The sequence below is a fragment of the Vicugna pacos genome, chromosome 10 (assembly GCF_048564905.1).
Source record: "Vicugna pacos chromosome 10, VicPac4, whole genome shotgun sequence".
Taxonomy (NCBI): domain Eukaryota; kingdom Metazoa; phylum Chordata; class Mammalia; order Artiodactyla; family Camelidae; genus Vicugna; species Vicugna pacos.
Genome location: NC_132996.1, coordinates 37866525 through 37884634, shown reverse-complemented (window position 1 = coordinate 37884634; position 18110 = coordinate 37866525). Strand labels below are relative to the sequence as shown.

The window sequence follows — 18110 nt, the reverse complement described above, 5'->3', positions numbered from 1 at the left end:
AAAACCTTGGTATTTTGACCCAGTTTTGGATGAAATGAATTTAAAACACTTCTTGTTTATTTATTTTTTAAAATGTAGTTGGAATATTTTGGGGGCTACCACATTTTCTGAGATGAAGTAAGGCCCATAGATAAACCTCCACATTTCTGCTTTCAGATGTGACGTGCCTTCATTTAGTCAGGAAACACTGATTAGGTATCTTCCACATACTAGGTACACATCAGTGGAAAAGGTAGGCAAAACATTTCTGGAACTTACATACAAGATCTAATATTTATTTAAATTAGTTAATCTTCATTTTGATTTATTTAATAAACCACTTAACATTTTTATCCTCTATTAAGAAATAAATGTATGTAAATATATGATATAAAATTTTAGATGTCAATCTAAAAATGGTCAAGTAGGTACAGAAGGGTCAAAATCTTTTAGGGAGTGCATTAAAAAAATTTTTTTTTGAAAATGACTGTGGTCATTTACCTGCCAAACAGAGCAGACATTCTCTGTTATGTGCATCTGCCCAATTGTTGCCTAACTTCTGCTTGGTCCTTCCTGATACCAAAGCATTGCATTCCATTCCATGGAACTCTGAGTAGGCAGAATTCTTTAGCTAGAACTCTTGTTCTTTAATGTCCTCCAGTGCGCTCTGGCTCATCCCTCTGGGATCACATGGAGCCCTGCTCCTCCAAGTGGGGTCCTCACCCAGCAGCATCAACATCATCTGGAGGCTTGTTAGATGTGAGGAATCTGAGGCCCCACCCAATTCTTGCAGAATTAGAGTCTGAATCTCAACAAGTTTCCCAGGTGATCTGTGTGTCCATTAAAGTTTGAGAACTATTCATATAGTATATGTCTGCTCTTTATCTCATAAAGAATAGCTTTTCAGCTTTTCAAATAACTACTCAGCTATTTGAAATTAATCTTTTTTTTTTCCTCCAGGCATTTGATAATGCACTGAACCTCCAAGTAGAAATAAGTGCCGACACATCTAAGGGGTTCTGCACGAGTGAGGCTCAGACCAGGACTGGGCACCAGGTTCCCCTCCAGCCGTGGGCTTCACCGCTGACCATAAATGGTTAGCTCTGAGGTCAGCTGCAGACTAGAAAGGGCTCTGGCCTTTGAAGCCATCTTCACTATTTATGGGGTAATGTACTTTGTATTTTAAATGAGACCCTCCCAAATAGACTCCCTAGACTTAGCAGAAACACATTCACACAACAGAAGTTGTTTTAATATAATAATACAGCTAGAATATAATGTGGAAACCAGAAAATTGTTCAGGATACAAGATAGTTCTAGAGATTATCCGTCAGAGACCAGAGTGGATTGCTTCTACCCTCTTCTTGCTACTAACCAATTACCCTAAATTTTATCTTATAATTTCTGTTTACTCATAGTTTCTGATGTCTCATGGTGACCAAGTTGGCCTTCTCCTTGTGTCTTTGCCTTCTACTCCTGCTATTAACTATCTCAAGTTTAGATATTTGAGAGAGAAGACCTTGTTTGTTAGTTCATAAACAGTGAAAAACCTGTTTATCAGAATTCTCCTGATGGAGCAGTTCATGAGGTACTACCCAGCTTATAGAATTGCTGTCTTAGGCCTGTGCCCTCCCTAGATCCAATCAGATCCAAGGATGGTGACTTATGAAGAAGAAGCACCATAGAAAGGGATGTGTGCAAGTCAGGCCAATTAGTACATTCTTCAATTCAATTATTTGTTCTTCACATATTTTCTAAGCATGTATTTTATCCCAGACACAGTGCCCAGGATAAATACAAATGTATGTATATATATATATATATATATATATATATATATATATATATATATATAAAAGACATGGTCTCCTGTATTACAAAGTTCACAGTCTAGTGAGACAGGTAAGCAAGCAGACAAATATCTCTTATAAGAAAAATGCTCTCATAGATATCTATACAGGATGCTATGGAGATAGAGGAGGAGAGATGAATTCTACTTGAAGATGATGAGGGAAGACTTCACAGAGATGACAACAAATGCATTAGGGACTAAGGATGAGAAGACAATTTTAGGCAGTGAGTCGGGCAGGGTGTGTTTTGAGATGAAGCTGGCTATGCTTTCTTGGTGTGGCTGGAAATCAGTTTGGGGGTGCAGGGCCAGAATGACTTAGCAGGGTAGGGACTAAGTCACTGAGCGCTTTGGAAGCCTTGGTGAGGAGTTTGGCTGTATTCTGTAGAACAAGGAGAAAATCCTCGAACGACTTTAGCAGGGGAATATCCCAGTTAGAGTTATGTTTTGGAAAGAGACTACTTTGATGACAGAAGCAAGAAAGGAGACTGGGGTTGAAGGACAACAGAAGATGCAGACTAATTAGAAATCTATTGCACTGAATGAGAAAATGGGGTTTCAGACAAAGAACAACAAAATAAATGCCACACGTGCTGCTAGTCTCCAACCCAGGTCCACGGCAGACATCATTAATTGATCATGGCACTCCCCCTCTGAGTCCAGATGAAGCCTTATGTCCTCAATGAGTACACAAGGCTGTCATCGCCAATGGACCAACAGATGAAACCTCTTCGTAATTAGGTCTAGTCCAACTTACTGACAGTGGAGATGGGGAGCACGGGGAAGAGGCTGCAAATATTTATGAGCTACCCCTCCAACCTTCAAGAATCTTCTCTTTGAGTCATTCCAGTTACCAATGGTCAGATGTGTGATCACATTCTTCATTTCAAATCACTTATAATTGAGTAGTGCTTTACAGTTACAATATAATTTTTATATTTTAGTTCTCTAACCATGCAAGAAAGGCAGGGAAAGTAAGGTCCATTTTCCTCTCTTTACAGCCTGAAAACTTGTGGCTTATAGCTCTGGCACTCCTTCAGCACTTTGTGTTCTGAGGGTACTCTCGCCCCTTCAACAGGCATTCACTGAGCAACTATTATCTGCAACTTACATTGCACACTGAGGATATAGATACATGAGCCCTGGCCTTAGTATTTCTTTTTATTGCCCCATATTGGATTTATCTGAGTGTACTTGTTTTATACCTTCTTTCAGATTATCAGTTCCCTGAGGGCAATGTCTCTGGAAAACGTTATTGTTCCTAATCACAGCCTAGATGCTGCATAGAACACCCTGAAGAGACCAGACGTGCGGCTGGGATTTGCCTAACCTTGGCTGGAACATCAGAGCTCAGGGATTCAGTTGCAGATCAGCCCAGAGGTCTGTTTCTGATCAGCTTGACAGCCATCTTTAATGCCTTCTAGTCATTTAACCTGGCAGAGAGTAAAGGCCTCTCCTCCAAATAGAGTGTAAAACCACAACCACAACCCACAAGGCCTTGAGATGAGCAAATGCAGCGATTACCCAATGGCAAGTACCAGAGTGTGCTGGGAGGCAGTTTCTTCCAGATCCTCTAAGTCCAGATTACCTTGGATCACATCACACTGGCTCGTGATGGACACAATGGGAAGACCGACCAGCATCACCAGCCCTGAAAATTTCAGAACGCTGTGGATGACTCTGACCCTGAATGCTTCTCGGGCCTCAAATGCTCAAATCACTTGGGATTCCACTAGGTGGAGGGGCTGTGGGATTGGCTGGTGGTGATGTCACAGCCATGCCAGCACCGCCTTCAAGTGGCTGTCTGCCTCTTTCACTAGGCCCCAATCCATCTTGATTTATACATATATTTTATAAGAGCCAAAGCGACGCTCAAGACATTTCCTCAACCTCAGTTCACTACCACCACCCCAGGCATGAAATAATGTCCCAGAAATACACAGCCTGTCATGTCTTATTACTTAAATATAGGTCTGAGAAGCCTCTTGATGCAATAGCATGACGTGAGCACTACCCAGGAATGGCCCCAGGGAACGGGGGACAGAAGGCTATCATCTCGGCATTCTTAAGCGGAATTATTATCTCCCGGCATCATTCCAATTAAAGCTGAAAAACACAGAGCCATGGTGCCCAGCTCTCCTTCCTGGCATGTCAGGGTAGAAACACAGAAAATGATATGAACCCTTGCTTTGTGCCCCAGGTCTGCCACTCCCTGCCTGAGTGTCCTGAGAAAGTCACTGTCGGAGTTGCAGTTTCCTCCTCTCTAGAATGAGGGGTAATGATACAACTTGCCAGGTGAGTTTTTGACAGGATCAAGGGACCCAACAGGTTTAAAAGGTTAAAAGGTGAAAATCCTTTGTATCCTAGAACAATGCAAATGCTAATAATAATTAAAATAACTGCAATAATAATGATATATTTACATTCCTGTTGGAGTCAGTGAAACCCCTATTTTATAGGGAATGGTGATATCAACATTAAGTATCAACACGTTAGAGTCTCACAGAGGACTCTGACCTCCATTCTCTCCTGTTGTGTTAGTCTCCATCTGTAAAGAGGCAGGTGTTTCTCACACGGTTCTATGATTTGCCCAAGTCACACAGGCAGTGGAGTCTTATCTCAGGTCCTCTGAGCCCAAACCTCATGCTGTCCATCATGTGCTGTCTGCCAGTAAGAGTGGGAACAGTGAGGGATCAGCTGTGTGCAGGGACGCAGGAGGAGGTAGGGACGGGACTGCCCATCTCCGTGCTGGATACCTGGGCCTGGTTCCTCCGAGCTGGGGAAGCTCTAGGCCTTGTCCCATTGAGATGGAGGCAACTGCCGTGCCTGAGCTCCTGTGTCCAAAGTGTCTGTGTTTGTTGGTCTGACTCTGCTCGGGTCCCCGGTCCCCTGTGCTACGGCAATGGAGCCATCTGAACTCATTCTGCTGTGGCGATCCTGTCTGCTGGTTTTTCGGTGCTGAAAGAAAACTGTCAGCAGACTCTCTGTGCTGAGGTAGCACTTCCTCCTGGTCACTCTGTGCTCAGGCAGCTGGGTCACCTTGCCCTTCTGCACTAAAGCATCTCTGTTTCCATCCCTTTTGTTCTCAGCAATCTCCGAGCTCTGGTCCTTCCAAGTCCATTTTGGAGGGGCCTGGGATTCTTCCGAGCTTAATCCTCCTGGGTACGGGTGATTTCTGAGTTCCCCTGGAAATGGAGTCTGAGGCAGAGGTGGCTGTGTGCAGGTAGTTTATTTGGGCAGGGAGAGCACTGGAGAGAGGCCTGAGGGAGTGAAATGGCATTGGAAAGAAAGTCCACCGGAAGATGTGCTCAGGAACTGACCACTGCTGGGAGCATCTGATGCTCATCCCACTGAGGCCTTCAGAGGAGTCTCTCAGAAGATGTATCTGAACTGAGACCTCGGAGAAGGAAGGAAGAGCATATTTATCCATCAGCTTCTCTCCTCAGTTGGTGGAGGGTGGTCCCCCAGTCATTTGCTTGCCTGTGCTTCCAGTGGTTTGTGCAGATGGCTAACAGTTTGCGGGGTTGCCTCTCATCTTTACATCAGAGAAGCCTCAGGGCAGGAAGAGGGAGGTGTGTGATGTGCAGAGAGAACAAGTGACCCCGTGAGAATCTGTCACCATCCAGAGGAATGCTGGGGTTAGGTAAGTGGTACACAAAGGTGTCCCAGCCCAGAGTAGTATCACGTGGTCCTTCCTGGGACCAGAATTTCAAGGAGATGCTTGGCCAGAGCCTCCGTTTGGGCATCCAAACAGACCGATGTGAGGCCATCAGAGGGCACTGTCGCCTTGACTGTACAACCTCAGAGCCCTGGCCTAGAAAGAGTTCACCTGGATTGATGCAGACGTAGGATGAGCTCTTGATTCCAGGGTGACCATTTCTCTCTATGACCCGAGTCTGATACCAAGAACAGCACCAGCCATTCAGGATTTAATAACGTGATTCTGACAATGAGACACAGTGTGGGGAACGAAGAGGCACTTGGCAGCCTCAACAACGTGCTCCAGGCCTCAGCGAGGGCCACTCCTTCAAATGAAGGGGGGTGTTGAAAATGCAGAGCAGAAAGATTGATAATTATTCGAAACAAGCTTAAACATTTGGATTGCTCCAACCGCCTTAAATCACTCTGCCATATTTATACTTGACTAGTGTTCTACATAACAACTTCCAAATCAAAGACTTTTGAAAAATTTCAATCACTGTGTTTTGAAGTGATTGAGAGCTCAGGGCGTGAGCAGTGTAGAAATAAGGCATATTAACATTATTAGCGTGACAAATTTCCTGAAGTAGTTACATTAAGAAATGATCAAGGCCTTAGCCTCTGTAAAGGAGAGGGGGTGGCATGTGGCTCAGCATTTGGTTTTGAAAGGATCTTAACTCTTTTGATGCTGAGGGGAGATCAGTGGTCTGAAAATGGGTAATTCCAAATGGATTGTGTTGTCAGGAAGAGACCTTCTGTCCTATCATGAAGTGAAAGAGAGGGAGATGGGGAGGGAGAGGAGGAGGAAGGGAAGAAACCAGAAACACAGCTCACTCTTATATAGAGCTTATCATGTGCCGGGTGCTAGTCTAAACATTTTACATATATTAAAAATCTACACTGGATTAATCGATCCCATAAGGTAAATACTATTGTTACGCCACTTGACAAGGTAGAGGGGCAGTTAAACTCCTGTATTTAGATAGTGCAGAAGCTGTCAGATAAACCAGACTCACTCCAGAGTGCCTGCTTTTGAAAGAGGGAAGGAAATCATATTTCCAACCCCACAAGGTGACAGAGACATTTTCTCATTTAAACCTGTTAAGAAGCTTCTGAGATTCTGCCTACCATTCAATAGACAAGGAAGCTGAGGCTCAGACAGATTGTCCAGTCACATGGCTTGTGAGTGGCAAATACAGAATTTTAATTCAGATCTAACCTCCTGGACTTCTAGTTCCCATTTTGGATTGTTTCTTAAGAGGTGGGTGACACTTGATGTGCAGAAATAACCAAATGATTGTATTATTTACATGTTGAATTTTAGAACTTCTATTTTTTCTATCTACTGAGATCAGACAACCAGCCAAAAGAGCTGAGAAGCCAGAGAAAGCCAGTTACAGGAGCAGATCTAAGGCTGGAGGATCTAAGAGAAAGCAGACAGATTGGGGGTCAGATTTGATTTGGAATTGCAGATCTGCTTGCTGGCTGGGTGGCCACAAGCAAGTAGAAGTTTCTGAGTTTCACTTGGAAAATGGGGGAAATAATTGTTCTCTCACAGGTTGATGTGTACATAAATAAATGAAAATGTGTCTATAACATGCCTAGCACAATGCCTGGTATATAGTAGGTGCTCAGTAAATACCATATGCTGAATTGCCAGGAAAATGGACACCTCTGCCTATAATAACTATAATAATTTCAGGCTACCATACAAGTAACATCCTACCGTAGGTATGGTTCTACCTCCCTGGAGAGAGTCTGCGTGAAATGTAAACTGTTGACAGGCAACATCTCAGGAGGCTCTTGCCTTGAGACTCAGGTAAAGCCCTGGAAAGGTAAACTTCCCCCAGGGTTTCATACAGTGAACACTCCGTCCTTGGCCATCAGTTCCATCTCCTTCTGAATGCACCCCCAGAGTCACCATCTCCCTGTTGGGGTGGGCAGAGAGAGACAGGGAGAGAGCCTGCAGCCTCCTCCTCAGTTCTGAGACACTCATCTGGTGTCAGAAGAGAGGTTTCCTATCCCTGACCTCTTTTGCTATTCCAAAAGGGTGATGGCGAGACTTCTTAAACTTTATGTCATCCACTTCTTAAAAACCCTGGGCTTTTGAGATACTAGATAGAAGAAATAGAAGCTCTTGGTTTTCTCTAAGACATTCTTGCTCAAGGCAACTGTAACCTTAAACAAGCCTACATCTTAACAGAACTATTGATACTTTACCTGTATTTTCTAATTTAAACCTCACATGAATCCTAACAAGTCAGAATTTTCCTATCCTTGTTTTAGAGATGATGAAACTATCAGGACAATTAAGTCATCCACACAGTCAGAGTGACTTAATTTAAACAGATAATAATAGTTACTTAATATTGTTTTGGGAATGTTTTGATGATTGATAAACAGATTAATTCCAAACTGTGTTTCAGATTCTAAATCTATAAAATTGAGAAAACTTGGATTAGATGATCTCTTGTTCTCTTTCAACTTGTGTATTCTATAATCTCTACCAAGCTTAGGAAAAGGCAAAGAAGAAACATTTCAAAAGCTTGGACTGTCTGCCAAATGGTATGCCAGGCATTTTACACTTAATCTTCCCAAGAAACTTTATGAGAAGGGTATCAGTATACCCTTTGAACAGAAGAAGGAATGAGGATTAACAAGTTGAGTTGCCCAAGACCACGAAGCTTGCAGTCAGCAGATCTGGAGCTCCAGTACTGTCTGAGCACAGAGCCTGCAAACTTTTCTCTACTTTAAAGCCAGCTGGGCTCTCTAATAATAATGCCTGTCCTGCAAAGACCATATGCCTATGCTTCAGAGACTGAATCTGTCCTGCTTTTCTGTGAGCCCCCTGCAGCTCTACTGGGTTTGGGAGGCTTGAGGGCCCTCTCTGGGTTCAGCAGCCTCATCATATAAGGATAAACTCTCAGCCTTTGCCAGAGGTAACCATGTGTTATGAACACTGGCATTATGTGGTCAGGTTCTGCAGAGTCAGTGCCAAGGACTTCCCCTCTCAACAGATTACATCAGCCACCTTTAACGTGAGTAGTGCCCACTGAAGTTGTTCAGTGTGGTAATGCTACCCACAACATCCTCCAAAAGACTTGGGAAATCTCTATTACAACAACCATCCCCTAGGACTAGCTGTGTCTTGAATGTCTGTCTTCCTTGATGGGCGCTAAGCCTTTTGACAGAAGGGACTAGGTTTTATTTATTACCCATAAGTATTAGTTGTATCAGTTCACCAATAATGGGTAAACTGGCTGGCCCGTCATATTTAATAGCTCCAGAGCTTACTGGGGTTTGCTAATTTCTCTCTTTAGGTCACGGAGCTGTTTACTGGGTGGCTCTGCAGTGGACCATACCACGCTCTGTATTTATGAAGATTTCTTGCAATTTTGTGGAGGTATTTTTACCCTAAAGATTGATATGTTTGTCCTTTGGTGCATAGTGTCCTTTAGGCTAGGTTGACTTAGAGGAGAATGATACTGAAGTAAGCTTTAGGCAGAGAAGCTCTTGGTTTTCTCTAGGTTGTGGTTGACATTAGTAAGAGGTCAGAGTTGTAAAGCACATCTTGGTGAGGCGTAGGGGAGGATTTTGGGGAGACGAAAGAAAGGAAGAATCAGCATTGCATCAGGTGGCCAGGATGCTTGAGAGCTAGGTAGGTTGAAGAGCATAGTTCAGGCCCAAGCCTGAGAGTAGAGATCATGTCCCAAGGTACAGCTTTTACCTAGTATCTACTCTGTGTAATGGGTCTGGGTATGTCAAGGTAAGGTGGTCTCAGTCTGGATCCTCAGACAGTTATGAGAGCTTCTGTTCTGCCTAGCTGCCTTGCCTGCTGCCAAATATTAGTGCAACTGGCTGTATTCCAGTGGCTGGCATGAGATTTTGCATTGGTAGTAGCCATAGGGACCACACTTGGAGGATTTGCTGGGCTTTGATCAAATTGTCCTGCATATCACTATGACCAGGATTCTTGGAGTAAAAATGGGATGAAGAGGCATCCAGCAGTCAATCCTGAGCCCCTGGAGTATATAAACACACCCCACCTACCACAGGACAAATGAGATTATGTGTGGAAGACTCTTTGTAAACTGCAAGGTGAGACACCAATGTGAGGGTCTTATGGTGACTATCACCTGTGATCTGGACAGAAGTGTTGATGTGGCCTGTGGAGCAATGAAGTCCATTCCCTGGTCTGAGATTGTGTGAATCCTCAGCGTTAAGAAACCAAGACCAGGCCCTTGAACTACTAGCCAAGCCTTGAAATGCAGATGATTACTCAACTTCAACTTTGTTTCTTTTGGGTTTTGTGAGAAAGGCTGGCTGTATATGGGAGGGAGTGCACAGGAGGAGTACCACAATGAAAGCAGCCCCAGGCCCTCTGCAATCCTATCTCCCTTACTCTCATTTGTCATGGCTCCCATCCTCTTCATAGTCAAGCCTTTTCCTTGGCCAGCTTCCTGGGTGGACTTCTGTAGAAGTTGGATGATTATCGGAGTATTGGATTCCTATAGCCCTGGACCGAGCCCAGAGCCTGCACTGCTGTTCATGTTTGATCTCCCATTCAAGTTTCCGGAAGAAGCTGGCAGAACTGAGGATCAAAGATTTCTCCACTTGCTTCTTCTTCTCCCCTATGACAGCCTCTGTGCTAGCAGTTTAGCGCAGCTGCAAATTAACTCCTCATCTGATCAACTGCTCAGAATTTCTTCCATCCTTGTGGAAAGGGCAGTTCAGATGAGACTCAAGGTTTCAGAGAAGGAGATTTTTGCTTTGGCTTGAAAGTACCTGCAGGTAAAGATAATAGTTCGGTTTTCTTCCACACCAAGGGGCTTCAGGGTAGCCTGCTTACTCCTGCCAACTGATCTGGTTTGCTGGACAGAACTCCTTATGGGGAGTTTTCCCATAAACACGAAGAACTTGGATGCTTCCATTGGAACATCTTGGTTTCTGAAATGTTCAGACTGGAGATTTAAGTTTTCAGCAATGACTTGGGCTCTCCATGGAGGAGTCATATTACTGTGCAAAAATGCCTAACCAGAGAATATTATTTCCTGGTACCAATACTCTACTAATTGTGACACCTTTCTCCCCTCTGGGCCTCAATTTCCTAAGTCAGACCATCATTCAGAAAAGAATTAGTTCTCAAGTGCCTACTGTGTCTGGTGCTGTGTTGGTCTCTTTTCCCCCAAAATTTGAGGTCTAAAGCTTTACTCTGCAGTCTTTAAAGTGTTTACAAGTCACCCAGGGATCATGTTAAAACACAATTTTGATTCTGTTGGTCTGGGATAGGGCTGAGCTTCTGCATTTCTAACAAGCTCCTGTGTGGTGCTGATGATGCTGGTCATTAGCATCCACTTTGAGGAGGAAGGGTCTGGAGGAGGTAGTAAGCTAATGTAGATTGAGCGAATTTCCAACAGATTTTAGCATTGATTTAAATGGAAGTCTAATATAAGACAGATAAAAATGGACTTATTCTGGTTGAGGGAGGGCATCATGGTGGAATCCTTGAATATATCCAGCTCAGACTTCCTCCTTTGCCTATGCCTCTAGCCTCATCAACTGATGAATAAACCCATAAGGCATCTCTGTGGTACCACTGTGTCCATCTATGCCAGGCACCTCTGGAAGCCCAGAGCGATGGATGGTCTCTGGATGTGCTGCTCATATTCTGTCAATGAGGATGATGTAGAGAGGTGTCATTTACATTTTAAGGGCAGGAAGGAAACACGGCCCCTGTGATGGTTAATTTTACATGTCAAATTGGCTGGGCCACGGTACCTATATATTTACTCAAACACCAATACAGATGTCACTGTGAAGGTATTTTTTAAGATGAGACGAACATTTAAATCAGCAGACAGTGAGTAAAGCAAATTGCCTTCTATACCTTGGGTGGGCCTCAATCAATCAGTTGAAGGCTTTAAGAGAAAACAGACTGAGGTCCCTAGAGAAAGGTAATTCTGTCTCCAGATTGCTTTCAGACTCAAGCTCCTCCCCAAATCTCCAGTCTACTGGCCTGCCCTGCAGATTTTGGACTTGCCAACTTTATAATTGTGTTAGCCAATTTCTTAAAATAAATATCCCAATCTCTCTCTCTTTCACTCTCTTTTCCTGTTTCTCTGGAGAACCCTAATACAACCCCTCCCAGCACAAAGGAGTTTATTGAAATAATACCCTCTCTTCTAGTTTACAGTACCTGTGATCATTTGACTCTCAAATACGTGATCCGTGGTTCTTGATGCTATGTGTGGCTCCTGTGGCTTGAACCTCTGGAGGACCCACACTGGCCCTCTTGCTATACCACCTTCTGTTATAGTGGAATCTGGAATATGGCCTCGGCCTAGACTCAGGACATCTGGGTTGCTGTCTTGATTCTACTATGAATACATTATGAGGTGGGGCAAGTTAGGCAAGTTACTTCTGACAGCAAAGCATTTCTTGCTTTACAAAATAATACGACAGTTATATGATAAATGATTTTCTGAAGAATATTAGGAGCCTTTGGGAAAAGGTCTTCTAGCATCAAATAAGTTTGGAAGATGTTGCATGCACCAGCGTCTTCTCAGAGAGTCACACTGAACATTCATTTCAAAGGCCCTGAAAAGTCCTGTAGAAAAGAATTCTACTTAATTTTTTTCTCAAGCTTATTTGATGCTCAAATGCTAACACCTACTAAATCTACTGGAGACATATTTTGGGACATGTAATACTGGATGGCTGTTTTGATCCTCTTCAGTTATCAGATTATTTATTCATGGGATTTAAAGATTCAAAGACAGAAACCAAGAGAAAAGTTGGTTAAAATCTTTTCCATAATACTTAAAGGGTGTCCTTATACCCTTTAGACATCCTTTAAAAAGGAACGTTAATAGAATTTACCACATTGGCTTGTTGTAAGGATTACATTAAATAATGCATGCAGAGCACTTAGCACAGAGCCTAGCACCAAGTAGATGGCCAATTTTTTTTTTTTTTACTTTGAGCCAAAAATGGTCATATTTGAAGAATTCAGTTCTAAGAGGAATTCAGGCATTCAATCCTTCAAACCAAACCTAAACTATTTTATGCTTGGATTATTTCACCCTGGGTGAAGGGCAACTTCCAGGCATTTGAAAGCTCTGACGTCTCTCTGGCAACCCAGGAGTATTCTGGAGCCAAGATCCTAATGATTTAAGCATTAATAAATCCAGAGATAGGTCATTCAATTTTCTTTTAAATGCAGATCATAAAAGAGGGAGGAATATTTGGGTCAAGATGTACTGAGGGTTTTACTGAATTTGAAGGCTTTGGAACATGTTTGTAGCAACTCACTAGATCTAGTACCACCCTGCATCTCCTGTACCCCAGGTCTGGGAGGGGGTGGTATTTGAATCTTGGGCAAAATCCTGCTTTCTTTCTGACTCTGAAAATGTTCTATGTTACACTTGAATAGCACTTTGGTCTAACAAGGACTTCCACATCTATTTTCTTTCATTAACCTCTCAAAACCCACTTACTTAAGAAGGAAGGGTAGAACTTGCCTATTTAACAGATGTGGAAACTGAGGTCCAGAAAGTGATGTGATTTGCTCAAAGCCCCAAAGAGAGTTGGCCAGAGAGCCCAGACTAAAAATGCCGCCTCTTGACCTCTCCTGGACCTCACACCTGCACAGGTGATCCACTGTAGCAGGACACAGCCCTGGGATCTGAGCAGCTCGCATGTGGGATGCGGCAGATTGGTATGCAAGCTTGGTGGCTGATCTTGCTGAGGGAACCCTTCAATCTGAATAACAATCAACAAGATTTTAAAGAAATTTGGGCCAATTTCCTGGAAGTCTATGATTAATCTAATTGCTGGGTTTTCCTCTGTTTTTGTCTCCCACTGTTAATCTCATTTATTTTTCTCTTTCTTCCCCTACACAGACTGCCTTGTCTCTGTGTGCAGTTTTGTCACTGTTGTTATTTGTCCGTACATAGTTTATCATTGGCGATGCATTCAATGGGATTGTTGTACTCTGTGTTTGGGGAAGGAGACTCTTTCAATAGAGACAACATCATGCAGCCGGAAGAAAGAGCACTGGGCTGAATTTCAGAGGCCCTTTTGTGAAGCCTAAGTCTACAGATACTTGCTATGCCTCCCTGGCTCTTCAGATACCCCCGCAATGGAAGACAGCCCTCCGCAGTCCGTTCTCCTGGCCCTTCCCTCTGTTAAAGAATACCTGGGACTGCATAAAAAATGTGAGGGGTTGTGCCATGCATCCAGCTGTAGTGAATAAAGAAACAGTTCAAAAATAGATTGTGGTCCAATATAATAGAAATTACCTCCTTTCAGTAAAGGAATTCTGTTCTTTAGAGGATGCAGCAAAGAGACAGGGCCATGGTGATGATATTCTCAGAACCAAAGGTATTCCAGCACTTGGATTAGGACAGAGGATAGGGAATGAGGGATAAAGAAATCAGAAGGGTAGAGTTCCCACTGGCCACAGCTGCCCATGTTAGAAGAGGTGGTCAGAGGGGCCTGGAGAGAGAGAGGCCAGTCTAATTTATCAACCAGGTGAATGAAGAGTGAAGCCAATTTTCCACCACCTGTTTCTGTTACCTTGGATGCACTGAGCTGGGAAATGCAACCAGTCACTGACTCCCAGACACAGGATAGTAGAGATGAGAGATTGGTCTGGCAAAACAGCATCAGAAATGTTCGACTTAGTGGGTACAGCAGAGTGGCATTCCTGCTGAGAATGAAGCATAAGGAGCAGAGAGGAAGAACGCAGTTCTTGGGCAGCCTGTTACCCAGGTGACCCCTGGTGTCCTCCCCACAGCCTGCCACCTGGAGACCTTGTTCACACCACACAGGATTCCTGAAGAAATAGGCCATGAGGCCAGCCAAAGTCTCTGGTTCTTCATTCAGCCTGACTTCTATTCAAGGATTAAAGAAGTCCTGCCCATGACTGTCTTTGAAGTCTAGAGATGTTCTTTCTCACCAACCACCTGCCAGAAAGCTGGAGATGCATGAAATACTTGGTAGGTAACCTGGGAAGCAATAATAATAATGACCCTTAATATTAGGCCTTTAATGTGTGCCAGCTATAGACCTGCCTTAACTCATTGTTCCACACCCTCACTCTTATAATATTTATTTTATAATAAGCACTAGCTACATAATTTGCAAGGCCCAGCCCTGTTCAAAATGAAAATACTGGCCCATTACTAAAAAAATCATGAAGAATTTCAAGATGGTGAGAACAGAGCATTAAAGCAGGTACAAGGCCCTTCTGAGCACGGGCCCTGTGTGGATGCACAGGTCACATGCTCATGAAGTTGGCCCTGCTTGTAATTGTAACTAAGACATAGAGGTACTAAGTAATTTCCCCCTGATGAAGAAGTTATTAAGCTGAGGGTCTGTCTGACTGCAGAGCCTGAACTCTTGACCACTCCATTAAATTGTCTCAAGCCGGATAGGTGGTTAATGGTGAGCCCTCCAGCCTTACCAACACTCCCTGTTCTAGGCACTTGCGGGAGGAATTAGCTGATCCCACTCAAGGGACCTCAGCCTGGTTATGCTGTGAGCCTGCTCAGGAGGTTCTGGGCATGGCTATGGTCCAGCCATGGGTTCTCATTGCCCAGGCTTTAGAGGCATCATCTGCCACTGGACCACATTGCCTCATTCTAGAAACAACAATAGCTGCAAAATCAGCAGTAACAGCCATGAGCAAACCTGCACACCTGGAAATGGCTTGTTTGGTTGAACCACAGCCTTCCCAGGTCTGACAGAGATGGCTCTGTCTCAAACAAACTTCCACATCTGCGCTCTAGGTGGTGCAACTGCTGGCCTCGTTTGTTCCGAATCCTTTTTTTTTTCCCCCAGAGAGACAATGCCAGAGATTGCGCAGAGGTCTTCTATTTGTTTTACTGGGACTTCCTGTCCCAGAGTCCCAGTTTCTTTTCTGTGTTTTCTCCCAGGAGCTAAGAACTCCCTATGCCACCACATTTCAGAGCTGTTGAGATGTGGAAGGAGACTAGGCTGTGGGCTATCTTCCCTCACCTCCCACCATCCAGGAATTTGCACCTCCCCTCAGGAGCACGCAAGTGATGGCTGTCATCAGAATCTCTGCTAACTGGACTATGTGCACTGCAGAGCTGACACAGAGCACTGTCACAAATCAGACCAGGTGTAAAGGCAGGAGGCCATCTGGGCTTTTATCTGGAAGAGGAGGAAGACTTGGCAGTGGAGTGAGGTCATGGAGAGGATTAGCCTGGTAATAAGCTGGGCATTGAATATAGAGCAATGAAGACACAAGCATGGCTTCCCGACTCCTGGAGCTCATGGTCTAGCAGGCAATATGGACAACAAACAAATAGTTTTGTAAATACTTAGTTATACTGGTGGAAGTGATGGGTAAACACAAGATGATGTGAAAATGTGGACAGAGATGGCCTGCTCTAGTCAGAGGGGTCAGGAAGGGTTTGAAAAAATGACATTTAAGCAGAAACCTCCACAAAGAGTAGAAGTTGCCCAGGAAATGGGTGAGAGAGGTGACCAGAGGGGGATCCAGCAAAGCAAACAGCCACCCCAAGCCAGGAACGTGCCTGGCCCTTGCCTCAGTGCTGCCAGAGGGTCACCAGGAGAGATGCTGCTTCAGAGAGAGGGCAAGGAAGAGAACGTAGGAGGGTAGAAAGAACAAGGAAGGGGGATCGAATTGACTGGAGCTGGAGGGGACAGCAGAACGAGGGAGATGGGGAAGAGAGCCACGAAGGGGAATAAGAATACTGAAGCCCCAGATTCTGAGCCAGATCTCAGAGGCTAGCCCTCCCCTGGGGGAGAAGCAGCTCGGTAGAGCTTTGGGACTTCTACCGAAGGTACCCACACCTTCTGCAGCCTTTCCTCAGAAGCGCATCTGTTCTTTCTCTAGGGGGATCATAGCTCTAAAGGGCAGGTCAGCCATGATCGGAGTGGAGGCCACTCACTTGGAACTGTGCAGTCCTTTCAGTGTTGTCACCTTGCACGAGGGTAAGAGTGATTCCACAGGAGTGGCATGGGGATTAAGGGAGAGAATGCCTGCAGAGTGCCTCGCAGGGTGCTTGGCGTGTGGGAGCCAGGCAAGAGCATCGGCTGCTGCTCATGCTGTGGAGTGGAGGAAAATAAGCTTTGGGGTTAGGGTGATCTAAGTGTGAAACCTGCTTGTCTCACTAGTTTTATGATCTCAGGCTGATTGCTTAGCCCTTCATAGTTGCACTTTCATCATCTGTAAAATGGGGATAATAGGACTTAGTAATGGAAAGAACTAGGGCACATAGTTAATAATCATCCCTTACTCTTCATTTCCTCTTAATTTTTCAATATGTTTGTAAATCCAGCCTGTCTCAACATCTGAGAGAATGAGGGTCTTTGTGCACCCAGTTTGCCATCCTCTCACCATATCTTCAAGAGGACCACGGAGCCAGCCTGGAAGATGAAGAGTTCCCACAACCCCTGCTTGCAGTTTGCAAAGCCCACTCATATGCTTTGCTAACTGCAAACCTCAGAATGGTCTCTTAAAGGAGCTTGAAAGTAGGAGTTATCATCCTCATTTCATGGTGAAGTAAGCAGAAACTCTGAGAGCTCTATTTACTCCTCCAAATTATTGACTTCTCTTGCAGACCCAATGCTCAACCCCATGCAAGACAGCACACCCATTTACCAGATGCCAAAACCCCCCCCCCACACACACACACACAAACAAAACAAAAACAGAAAAGGGACTTCCAAGATGCTGGGGTGTACAAGTAGAAAAAAGTTAAATGAAGTTCCTTCAGATAATCCTCCAATAGGGACCAGTTTGGGGTAGATGTGTATTGCTGCAGAGGGTGGGGTGTGGTGGAGGGGAGGGATGGATGGCCTGGATTGGACTAGTTCATGTTATGTAGCCCTTGACCTTCAGGAAAAACAGGGTCCCAGAGAGGGCTAGAAGGGCTGGGAGTGCCCATGGGGACAGGCAGATCCCACAGTTTTCTGCCACAAGAAGTTGATGCAGGCCCCAAACACTCCTCCCTCCCTCCCCAACAAGAGCCTTCCTGCCAGCTAATCCCTGGGGGGCCACCGCTCACCCTCCCACCTGGGCTCCATCCAGTCTTTCTCTGCTCTTGCCAGGGGCTGGAGTGCTGGTGGCCGGCTCCTCCAGCTCGCCTCCTTTGGCCCGAGTGCGTCCTAGCCCACTCTGGATATTAGAGCATTCTCTCGTTTGAAAGGCTCCTTTATTTTTAGTGCTAAATCAACAAAGCTGTTACTGTCATTTTCCATCAGACCGTCATCTTCCACGGATTCAAAATTACACTCAGCTGCAAACTATTGACACTCCTCTTAACAAAAAAATGGTTTTAATAAATCTTTACATTAGCCTATGAGATAAAAAAAAATCTTTACCATGAAATATACAAGTGTATAAGTGTTTTATGAAAGTTTTATTAACTTTACAAAAGAAAAATTGGCAGTGGACCATGAACATCCTGTACTCCTAACACGTGGTTATAAATTACATGTTCTTTCCAATAACATCTGAAAAAGAGACTGTAATTTAAATTTCAAAACCACTTGGCATACCTACTATATAGTGCTGACATGAAGTAAA

At 44.3% G+C, this 18110-nt stretch overlaps 1 long non-coding RNA gene across 1 annotated transcript; it reads left to right on the top strand.

The window, feature by feature from the left end:
- Positions 1-652: 652 nt before the first annotated feature.
- LOC140698977 (uncharacterized) lies at positions 653-13797 on the top strand. Its single transcript, XR_012076987.1, has 4 exons — positions 653-804; positions 940-1144; positions 3044-4123; positions 13429-13797. It is a non-coding gene; the product is annotated as an uncharacterized lncRNA (long non-coding RNA).
- Positions 13798-18110: the final 4313 nt, after the last annotated feature.